This window comes from Telopea speciosissima, chromosome 7 (assembly GCF_018873765.1).
Source record: "Telopea speciosissima isolate NSW1024214 ecotype Mountain lineage chromosome 7, Tspe_v1, whole genome shotgun sequence".
In the NCBI taxonomy this organism is placed as follows: Eukaryota; Viridiplantae; Streptophyta; class Magnoliopsida; order Proteales; family Proteaceae; genus Telopea; species Telopea speciosissima.
This window is the reverse complement of record NC_057922.1, coordinates 35321349-35333557: the sequence shown is the minus strand read 5'-3', so window position 1 is coordinate 35333557 and position 12209 is coordinate 35321349.

The window sequence follows — 12209 nt, the reverse complement described above, 5'->3', positions numbered from 1 at the left end:
TGTTGCACAAGGCCAACAAGCACCAAGGGCCCTCTAGACAGGTAAATGTTGTTTATGCTTTAAGGAGTGGCCGTGAGTATCAACAGGCTAGTGCACCTCGGTCTTTATCATCTCATACTCCTGTTGACTCTCTCCCTTCAAGATGCCATTGAAGTGCCTACATTTCAGGTTCGTCGATGAACCTAAAGATATACCGATGATTTGGTTGAGGAAACCAAAGAGGATTCTGTTGAGGAAGTTAAAAAGACCAACCCTGAAAGAATTTATACCCCACCTGCCCCTTTCCCAAATAGGTTGGTTAGCAAGAAGTCTCCTTCTATGGAGAAGATATTGGATGTGTTCAAATAGGTTCAGGTGAATATCCCCTTGTTGGATGCTATTGCCCAGATCCCCGCTTATGCTAAAGTCCTCAAAGACTTATGCACCCAAAAGCGGACCACCAATGTGCCTAAAAGACATTCTTGGTGCTAACATTAGTTCTCTAATCTCACACGATGCGACCAAGCATAAGGATCCGGGAAGCCTCACCATCTCTTGCACTATAGGCCATACTACTATTGATCATGCCTTATTGGACCTTGGTGCAAGTGTGAACCTCTTACCCTTTCATGTCTACCAACAACTGGGATTGGGAAAACTGAAACCGACCAAAATTACTCTTCAACTTGCAGATCGGTCGGTTAAAGTTCCTAAGGGAATGATTGAGGATGTCCTGTTGAAGGTTGGAGAATTTATTTTTCCTGTAGATTTTATTGTTTTAGATACCCAACCCACTGCCAACTTCAAGGACCAAATCCCAATCATATTGGGTAGACCATTCCTAGCTACCAGTAATGCTTTAATCAATTGCAGGAATGGTCTCATGAAATTATCTTTTGGCAATACTTCTGTTGACTTCAATGTGTTTAGGTTGGGCAAGCAGCCTGATATGGATGAAGAGGTGCATATGCTTCAAGGATTTCCCGATGATATTGATACGTTCTTTGAGATTGATTTTGATTCGGGATTTCAAGAATGTATGCAAGAATTGGAGGGTGTTGATGATACTCCCTTATCTGAGGTCTAGAGCATCCAACCACCTTTGGAGCCCCTTGGACCCCTATCCACTTCCATTCCCAAATCCTCTATTATTGAGCCCCCCACATTAGAGTTGAAGGCATTGCCCTCCAACCTCAAGTATGTCTTCTTAGGACATGATCATACTCTTCCTGTTATTATTGCTTCTGATTTGACTTCTATTCAGGAAAAAGAGTTGATTAAGCTTCTAAAGGACAATAAGGAAGCCATAGGTTGGACCATGTCTGACATCAAAGGTATTAGCCCCTCCATTGTTCAACATCATATACATCTGATGGAGAGTTCCACACCTTCTAGGGAACCCCAAAGGAGGGCTAATCCTATGATGAAAGAGGCAATCAAGAAAGAGATCCTAAAATGCTTGGATCATGGCATCATTTATCCTATTTCTGATGGGTGAGTCCTGTGCAGGTTGTGCCTAAGAAAGGAGGAGTCACTATAGTTGAGAATGCTAATAATGAGTTGATTCCAACCCGTATCCAAACAGGATGGAGAGTGTGCATTGACTATAGGAAATTGAATGCGGCAACTTGGAAGGACCACTTCCCCTTACCTTTTATTGATCAGATGTTAGAGAGACTAGCTGGCCATGAATATTATTGTTTTCTTGATGGTTATGCAGGCTATAACCAAATTCCTATTGCTCTAGAGGACCAACACAAGACCACTTTCACATGCCCTTATGGAACCTTTGCTTACCGGCGTATGCCTTTTGGGCTTTGTAATGCCCCTGCTACATTCCAAAGGTGCATGATGAGTATCTTTTCTGATATGGTAGAGCACTTCCTAGAGGTGTTTATGGATGATTTTTCTATTCACGGCTCTACTTTTTCTAATTGCTTGCATCATCTCTCTTTGGTTCTTAAAAGATGCATAGAAAAGAACTTGGTCCTGAATTGGGAGAAGTGCCACTTCATGGTAAAGCAAGGTATAGTTCTTGGTCACATTGTGTCCAAATAAGGGATCAAGGTTGATATATCTAAGGTGGACCTTATAGCCAATTTACCACCACCCAAGAGTGTGAAGGACATTCGATCTTTTCTTGGCCATGCAGGTTTTTACAGGAGATTCATCAAGGATTTTAGCCAGATAGCTAGACCTCTCACCTCTCTTTTGGCAAAGGACTGCCCATTTGATTTCTCTTCTGAGTGTCATGATAGTTTTGAGCAATTGAAAAGAGCATTGACTTCAGCCCCCATTATTCAAGCTCCAATTTGGCCAGTTTCGTTTGAACTTATGTGTGATGCCTCTGATTTTGCTATAGGGGCTGTTCTTGGGCAAAGAATCAATAAATTGCCCCATGTGATTTATTATGCAAGTAGGACTCTTAATGATGCACAGCTTAATTATACCACCACTGAGAAAGAATTTTTAGCTGTTGTGTTTGCTTTAGAGAAGTTTAGGCCCTACTTGGTTGGATCACATGTGATTGTTTATACTGACCATGCAGCTATCAAATATCTTGTGTAGAAGAAAGATGCCAAGGCTCGCCTCATTAGGTGGGTCCTTTTGTTACAAGAATTTGATCTTGAAATTAGGGATAAAAAAGGGTGTGAAAATTTGGTTGCAGACCATCTATCCCGGCTGCCTAATTCCTTAACTGCTGATTCTCCAGTCAATGAGAATTTTCCTGATGAGTATCTGATGGCAGTGTCTAGTGAACCTTGGTTTGCTGACATTGTTAATTATCTGATTACGGGTGTGACACCTGCACATTGGTCCACCCAAGATAAGAATCGTTTCTTTTCACAAGTTAAGTATTTCTTTTGGGATGATCCTTATCTTTTTAAAACCTGCCCGGATCAAGTAATCCGAAGATGTGTCCCTGATCATGAGCAACAATCTGTCTTATCTTTTTGCCATGATCAAGCTTGTGGAGGCCATTTTGGGCCTAATAAGACTGCGGCCAAAGTTTTACAGTGTGGATTTTATTGGCCTAGTCTATTTAAAGATGCTTTTACTTATTGCAGGGTATGTTCTTCATGCCAATCCTTAGGGCGTCTTACTAAGAGAAATATGATGTCTCTCAACTCAATTCTGGTGGTTGAGATGTTTGATGTATGGGGTATTGATTTCATGGGGCCTTTCCCTAACTCTTTTGGTAACCTGTACATATTACTTGCTGTGGACTATGTGTCCAAATGGATTGAGGCAGTTGCTTGTAAGACCAATGACCACAAGGTGGATGTGAAATTTCTGAAGGAGAACATCTTCTCCCGTTTTGGTACTCCCCGGGCTCTCATTAGTGATCGGGGCAAGCATTTTTGTAATCGGCCTTTTGAGGCCCTCAGGAAAAAGTATGGTGTCGTCCATAAGTTGGCCACACCCTACCATCCCCAGACCAGTGGCCAGGTTGAGGTTTCAAATAGGCAGATCAAGCAAATTCTTGAGAAAACCATCAACCCAAACCGCAAGGATTGGTCTAACCGATTGGTAGATGCGTTGTGGGCCCATAGGACAGCCTTCAAGATCGATCTTGGTCAATCTCCGTACCGTCTGGTGTATGGAAAGGCATGTCACTTACCTGTAGAAATTGAGCACAAGGCCTTTTGGGCTATCAAGAAGCTTAACTTTGACCTACGCACTGCAGGTGCCCATAGGAAACTCCAACTATCTGAGTTGGAAGAGCTTAGGAATGAGGCATATGAGAATGCCCGAATTTACAAGGAAAAAACCAAGGCTTTCCATGATAGGTACATTTTGAGAAAATCTTTTGAGGTAGGCCAGAATGTTTTGTTGTACAATTCTCATTTGCATATCTTTCCAGGTAAGCTGCGTTCTAGATGGGATGGGCCCTATATTGTTCAAAAAGTTTATCCTCATGGGGCTGTTGAAGTCCTCAATCCAAGTACAGGAGCTACTTTCAAAGTCAATGGCCAAAGATTGAAGCCGTACATAGAGATGCCTACTCCAGTTGACGAAGAGGTCATGAATCTCCATGAGCCTCTTTACCTTGATCCCTGATATCCTGGTATGTATCCCCTCCCTTGTCCTTATTCTTTCTTTTCTGCATGCATTGAGGACACTGCATGAATTAAGTGTGGGGGGGTGTGTTGGACTTTAATTGTGAATTTTGAATTTTGTGAATTTTGATTGTGGCGATAGTTTTTGGGTATGTGCATAAGTCTCTTTGATTGCAAAACGAGAGAGAGGAAATTAGGTGTCCTAACATGCGAAATAATAAAAAATCCCTTTTCAAGGACAGTAGTTGGTTTGTATCCGGTGATGGGGATTGAGTTGAAAAATATGAGCGTTATTTCATTTGATGGCTAGATTCCTCTATGTGTTTTATGGACCCTTTGATCTTTTGGCTAGTAGTTGAGACCAAGTTGTTTGTGGCAAGGCAAGACATGAAAAAAAAAAACAAAAAAAACAAAAACAAAAACAAGGAACAGAAAAGAAAGTGGAATTCCTTGGGACTAGACAGGGCACTGTGCCTCATGAAGCAGGGCGACTTGATCGAAATTCCTTGGAAGGAAACTCAAAAAACTCTTGCATCAATGTCTCAAAGTCTCTATGGATATATGCAAAAAGCGAAGCTACCAAGTATTTGGGTGTCTGGTGCATGCTCCACCATGTCATTCAGAGAATAGTAGTGGAGTAGAAATAGAGTTTGTGGTTGAGAAAGAAAAAAACTTTTGCCTTAATGCCTGAAAAAAAAAAAAAAAGTATGGTCAACAATACTCAATGCCTAAGTCTTTGGTTCCATCGATGCTATGGGGGGTTTACTTGAAGGTGAGTAATGTTCAAAAAAATATGAGGAGATCCCTTGAACTTGATGCATGCTTGTTACTTGAATTGATGTGGGGTGATAAAATTCAAGTGTGGGGGAACCTTTGGCTCCTTGATCTTTAGTTGAACACTTTTTGAGATTATGTGCACTGTCTTATTTATGCTATGATTAAAATTTGCAGCATTCATTTACAATTGAATTTTGGGTGTATATTCACTGCAAACACCCATGAGACACAACTCGTCCACTAGGGGTAACCTAGGGGTTTAAAGGCTTGTTGCACATGCTAAGTGCAACCGTGATTCCTACGAAAGTGAGTTAGGATTTTCTGCATTCTAGGTTAGTTTTTGTTTTTACTTTACTTGAGGACAAGCAACGTTCAAGTGTGGGGGAATCTGATGAGCACATTTATGTGTGAAATCTTAGGGCATAAAACATACATTTTATCACATTGGACAGAGTTACTCGGTGCTTTCTTGTGCTTTTCAGGTTTTAGGTGAATTCTTGTGAAAATGGAGGAGATGATGCTAAGGAAATGTTTTTAAGCTGTTTAAAGGTGTTAATGGCTTGGATGCGTAGCCCATCGAGTCAGCTTCGTAACGGTTCAAACGGCACTTGATTCCGAGTTGAAACGAAGAAGTTACGGTCGTTTCCGTAACGAATCACGAAAATGGTCTATAGGGGTTTATTTGTAATTATTGACAGTCGGCTGGGGACAAAATGAAGCGAAAGTTCATATTTTAGGGGCCTTAATGAAATTATCAGAAGTTACTTTACTATACCCGAAAGATTCCATTTGGAAGGCTCTGGACAGTCCAACTTCAACTTGAGATATCTTGGGCTCTCCAACTCCGAATTGGATGAAATTTGGGTCTATTTTGTGTGATTTTTCGCAAGGAACACAATGGTGAGACCTATATAAGCACCCCATGCTCCACGTTTTCTGAAGGACAGAATGGGTATTTTATTTATTCTTGAAGGAATCCTAGTCATCACCCTTACTCTCTCTCTCCTCCAACTTCTCAAGGGCACTTCTGAAATTCTACTTGGGATAGATTTATATTTTCTCATCTATGGAAGGTTGAAAAATCAAAGATGCTTTGTGTCACACCCCCATCCCTGAACCACGGGGAATGCAACTGGAGCGTACCAATACGCTCTCTAACCACCAGAATCACTGATGCAGTACCTAAGACTAACTCATTCACAACGACAAATAATAGGTAAAAACAAAGGATTAATATTAATAACATCAGAGTTAGCAGAAGCTAGGTGATAGCATATAAAATATTATCTATTCAAATTTACCCCTTCATATCAATGGGTTCTAATAAGGATCTATGTATTATCACTGTATAATAAATACACTTATCAATAGAGGAATAAAAGAATACACCTTTGAATCAGAAAATAGTTTATCAAAGTGTAACAAAAGATGGCCACCAGCCAAGAATCACTGTTCCCTCGTGGAACACATCTCACAGTAGCACTCCGGTCCATGATCCTCATACTCCGAAGTCCACCACTCTTCATGACCTTCATCAGGAGTCTTGAACTCCGTGCCATCATGTTTGAATGTTCCTGCATCAACTAAAAAAAATATGTTTTCTCGAGGAGTGAGCTCCAACTGAGCCCAATGAGTGGCTAAGCCACACAAGCATACACAATAATAATAATGAATGGGGTTGACTGCAAACCATACATGATGGACGGATACCAAGGTGTCCCATACCACCAAGGTAGACCGTACATCACATACAATTTACAATCATGCTACATGAATGAATGATGATGTATAGTTTTATTGTTATCCACCTAACACACAACTAAGTCAGGTATAGTACTATAGCAACACCTTAGGTAGCATCCCCGACATCGGTACCATAAACGGATGGTATACCGGCGATGACAAACCCGAGTCGCGCTGGAAGCCTGCTGTACCGGTCTCCACCAAGAGATATACGCAAACCCCCGAGTCAAATCCCGTCCTGGCGTTCGGCCCAAAATACGGTTGGCGCCCGAACTTCCCGGGTGGGTATACCCGAATAACGGTCGGAACCCACGGATTTGACCGACACCTAACCCCTGTCGGTAAGGGTCATAGTCTGGGTAAACATTTATCCTAGCCAGCATTCACCTATTGTATGAGTGAGGTACGCATGTGCATAGGCCGGGCCGAGTCCATAGATACCGAAATACGGTCGCCGGCTATCCTCTCGCCCCTCTAGCCCATACGTCGTATACAAGTACGAGATGTGAATACCGAAGGCGATCGGTCGGTCACCATCCCGTTTCCACCTAATGCAATGGACAACTCTAATGCAATTTCAAGTACGGCAATCTCAAGCCCAGACCCACCGGCACTTGGATCCCGCTCCAAGCCCTAGATCTACATGCCATGAGTGAGTCCATATTATGGAATCCTCAGGTCCAGCACCAACCGGCACCCGAGTCCCATAATTAAATCCAACACCATTCGCACCATAGTGCAAAGAAAATAAATAATATCGCAAGACAAGAATGTAAAGTCCTATCAACATCTAAACATTTATATCGTCCTATATCTTACTAATAATTATATATTATAGCACACATGCATGAATGACATTCGCAAGACACGACACACAAACATTCCATAAATTAAGACGTTTGCTTAACTCACTCACCTTGATTCTCGGTCAATCGTCGATGACGGAGCTCTTCAAATCGACGTTCGATGCCAAGTACACTGTCCCACGTACTAATACGCCCCCGAGCCGGGTCAGTCAACCTAAAGAGAGTGTACAACGTGGGGAGAGATTAGTGCCTTAGGGCTAGAAGAGTTGGGCCCCATAAGTTATCAAACAAGGCTAAAATAGGGGACCGGCACATACAGCAAGGCTATATCATGTGCCTGTCCATGTGCCTGTCCCTCTCGGACTTTCCCACCGGCAGATCTAGGTTCTCAGGGACTGGCACTTGCATGTGCCTGTCCATGTGCCTGTCCCTCTCGGACCTCCCACCGGCAGATCTTTCTCAGGGACTGGCACTTGCATGTGCCTGTCCATGTGCCTGTCCCTCTCCGGCAGATCTAGTTTCTCGTGGACGGCACTTGCATGTGCCTGTCCACGTGCGATCTTGCTGCTTCATGCCATTCCGAGAATGGTTTTGCAGCCCCAAAGTCTTGGGCTAAAATGGGGTATTCTTAGGGGTTTTTAGGGGTCTCTTTGGCCATGAGAACAACTCCAACCAAGGTGCCATAGCACACACCCAACATGGGTTTGTAAACCCCATGATCGATTAGGTTTTTCTCCATTAAAATACATATGGAAAGAAAACTCATGGGTTTGGGTATTGGGGTTTTGAAAGGGGCTTTAATCAATGTTATTTAATAACCCACAAACCACACCTCTATGGTCTTCCATGAGGGTTGGTGAAACCCATAAATGGAGGTAAATCCCCAACTTAGGGTTCATAAATGGAGAAGGGTGAATGGGTTTAAGGTAGGGTTAGGTGCTTCATTGTTAAGCATCAAGGATTTGCCATTAATGGCTCTTCTAATTGAGTAGATGGAGCACTCAAGGTGTGCTCAACCGATTCAAACCCTAGGTAATAGAATTAGGGAAAGAGAGATGGAGAGAGAGAGAAAGAGACTCACCAAGGGTTGATGATGATAGCTTGTGCTCCACCATACTTCTCCCTTCTCCTTCCTTCTTTCTCTTCTTTCTTCTTCTTCTTTCTTCTTCTCCTCTTCTTTCTTTTTCTCCTCTCCTCTCCACGATTTAGGTTTTCTATTGTGAGGTGAATAGTGGACTGACCCTATTTACCTCACTTTAGTCTTAAGTCATGTTTGGTTGTCTTAGGTCTTTAGGTCCATTTTAAGTTATTGGGCCCATTATACTACTAGGCCCATAATATGATTAGAAGGAACATCAGGTCCTAAGCCCATTCTAGTATTTATACTCATGAGTTATTAGGATATTAACTTACTCCCAATCATCTATAAGTGGGAACGGGTACACCGGGCGAGGGCCGGGCGGATCCTCGAAATAAGGAAATGCTAGGAATGCACCCTCGAAGACAAACTTTCCCCTATCTCTGTCGATGTACCTATCCTCGACGACTTCTCTAGAGTCACGGTCAACAATCTTGTGGGATGGCTTGAGTATCATGGTCCATAGTTCACGAGCGTACTCCGTTCCCGGTTCTACATAAAAGGTTCAAACCAGACCGGTGGTCAGACCGAGTTTTAAACCGGGTTTTGGGCACGGATTTAACATCCTCCCCACCTTATAAGAATTTTGTCCTCAAAATTAAAACGTACCTGTCATGTTGAATAGATGGGGATGCGTTGCTCGAATCTCGCTCTCGCGCTCCCAAGATGCCTCCTCGTCAGAATGGTTCGAAATTAAAACGTACCTGTCATGTTGAATAGATGGGGATGCGTTGCTCGAATCTCGCTCTCGCGCTCCCAAGATGCCTCCTCGTCAGAATGGTTCGAAATTAAAACGTACCTGTCATGTTGAATAGATGGGGATGCGTTGCTCGAATCTCGCTCTCGCGCTCCCAAGATGCCTCCTCGTTAGAATGGTTTCTCCATCGTACCTTAACATAAGAGACGACACGATTTTGAAGATTATGCTCATTCCTCTCAAGAATCTTCACAGGCTCCTCGACGTAAGTCAGGTCCTCGGAGAGTTCAGGTAATTCTTGGGTCAACACTTGGGCCGGATCCGCAATGTACTTCCTCAACATAAATTTGAAAAATACATCATGAACACCGACTAAAGATGGGGGCAGTGCCAGCCTGTATGCCACTGGTCCAATCCCTTGCCAGGATTTCATATGGTCCGATGTACCTAGGGCTCAGTTTCCCCTTCTTATCGAATCGTAGCACGCCTTTCGTTGGTGATACCTGAAGGAACACCTTATCACCTATAGTGAACTCAAGGTCCTTTCTCTTCAAGTCAGCATAGCTTTTCTGCCTTGACTGCGCCGCCTTGATTCGATCTCTAATCAAATCTACCTTTTCACATGTGGCTTGTATCAATTCGGGCCCCAAAATTCTTCGCTCACCAACCTCGTCCTAGTACAGTGGTGTCCTACACCTTCTGCCATACTGTGCTTCGTACAGTGCCATACCAATGGTAGCTTGGTAACTGTTGTTGTAAGCAAATTCAATAAGTGAGATATGTTCATCCCAACTACCCTTCAAATCAATGGCACAAGCCCTGAGCATGTCTTCCAGTGTCCGTATGGTCCTCTCTGACTGCCCATCGGTCTGTGGGTGGAAGGCCGTGCTAAAGTTCAACAGTGTGCCCATAGCCTTTTGGAAACCATCCCAAAATCTGGATGTGAACCTGGGATCACGATCGGAGATGATGCTTACTGGAACCCCATGCAGGCGAACAATATTGTCCATGTACAGCTTTGCTAGCTTTTCCATTGGGTAAGTTACCTTAATCGGAATGAAGTGTGAGGTCTTGGTGAGCCAATCCACAATCACCCATATGGCATCAACACCCCTAACTGTGCGGGGTAACCCTGTGACAAAGTCCATGGTGATGTGCTCCCACTTCCACTCTGGGATGGGAAGTGACTGTAGTAATCCGTAGGGTCGATGTCTCTCGGCCTTTACCTTCTGACAGGTGAGGCATTTCGATACAAATGTTGCCACATCAGCTTTCATGCCTATCCACCAAAAGTGTAACTTCAAATCCTTGTACATCTTGGTGCTGCCGGGATGTACTGAGTATGGAGAACAATGGGCTTCACTCATAATTTCTTCCCTCAACTTCTCATCATTGGGTACATACAACCTACCCCTGAATCGAAGGATGCCATTTTCGGATAAAGTAAAATCCGATTCCTCCTGCGTCTCTTTCTGAATGCCATCCATCACTTTTTAAAATTCTGCATCAGTAGGTTGGGCTACTTTGATCTTCTCTATTAATGAGGGTTGTATTGTCAGGGCGGCGAATAACATAGTAGCATCACCAACTAACACTTCCAACTCCATTCTTCTAGCCTCCTCTATGAGCTGCCCATTGACTGTTAAGGCTGCCAAGGAAGGGTTTGTGATTTCCTACTAAGTGCATCTGCCACCACATTGGCTTTGCTTAAATGGTATTGGATAGTGCCGGATAGAGGGGTTAAAACTGTGCTCAACTTCCGCTCCGGGATTGCTTAGTTATTTAGCTTAAACTAAGTTGTATTGATTTGTCCTCTAATAGTATCCACCTTACACAATGGTACAAATCAATTCCGATTTAGTTAATATAAAGTCCAGTGTATATAAGGACCCAGTGAAAATCAAACTCTGAGCTTATACTTCTAGAAATAGAGAGACGCAACTATTTCCGTATACTTCGTCCAGTATTTGTACTCCTAAAATTTTGGGTTGAATGACACAAGGCTGTACTACTTTGCTTACCTGGCTTTTCCTATGAGGACTTTCACTTCCGATCCTCCAATACCTAACTCAGCTTTAGAATGAATTGGAATATTGATGGAATCCCTACTGTTCACTCCCAATAACGGAGGGGACATTCAGGGACCCATTACTCCACTTATATCTATTGTTGAGCAAAGTTTTGTCGAATCCTTCAGTTCCAGTTCCTTTTTGTTCTTGACTGCACTTGGCTACACTAACACCCGATATAATACTGTTCATCAACTTAAATTGCTAGATCTATCATTCTCTTCCAACTACATGATATAATCCATACCTCCTAGCATCCGTCCTAAATTATCCTTTCTAGATATCCATCGGTTCGTGGGTGTATAGACATATCGAGATTCAACTACGTGCCTATATATATATATATATATATATATATTTTCACCGTCCCTTCAGAATCTAGACACAAATCTAGGGTTTCCTCTGACAAGGTCCTGAACGTACCAGGCCCATACACCAAGCCAATCCCAAGCATTCCTGGTAGAATTTACCAACAAGTCCTAAAAATGGCTCTCCTGAGAGACATGTAGGGCCATAGGCTTACCCAAGGGTACTTAGGACCAATACTCAAAATTTCTAGGTGGTTCCCAAAGAAAGCCCGGGCCAGTCACTGAGGATACAAGAAAAATGAAAGATAATTTCCCCCTAATCATTAGCCTACGTAACAGGTCCTGCGGAGAGTCTCTCACCGATAGCTAGCTTTTTATGGTTAGGCTAATCCCAATTATCATTATATTTTACATCATTGTTCATGACTTTACCCTCACAAACCTTAGTATATATCTTCTTCCTCTTTTTTTTTTTTGTAACTCCTAGGGTTTAGTATGTAGTTTCTCATCTTTTCTTCATTTCTAAATTGGTTTATGTTCTATGGAAGTCCCATACCTCTATTTGTATTATTAAAGCATTGTTCTATCAGCAAAATTTATATATTCTCCCTTGTTCTACTGATTCTTGTTT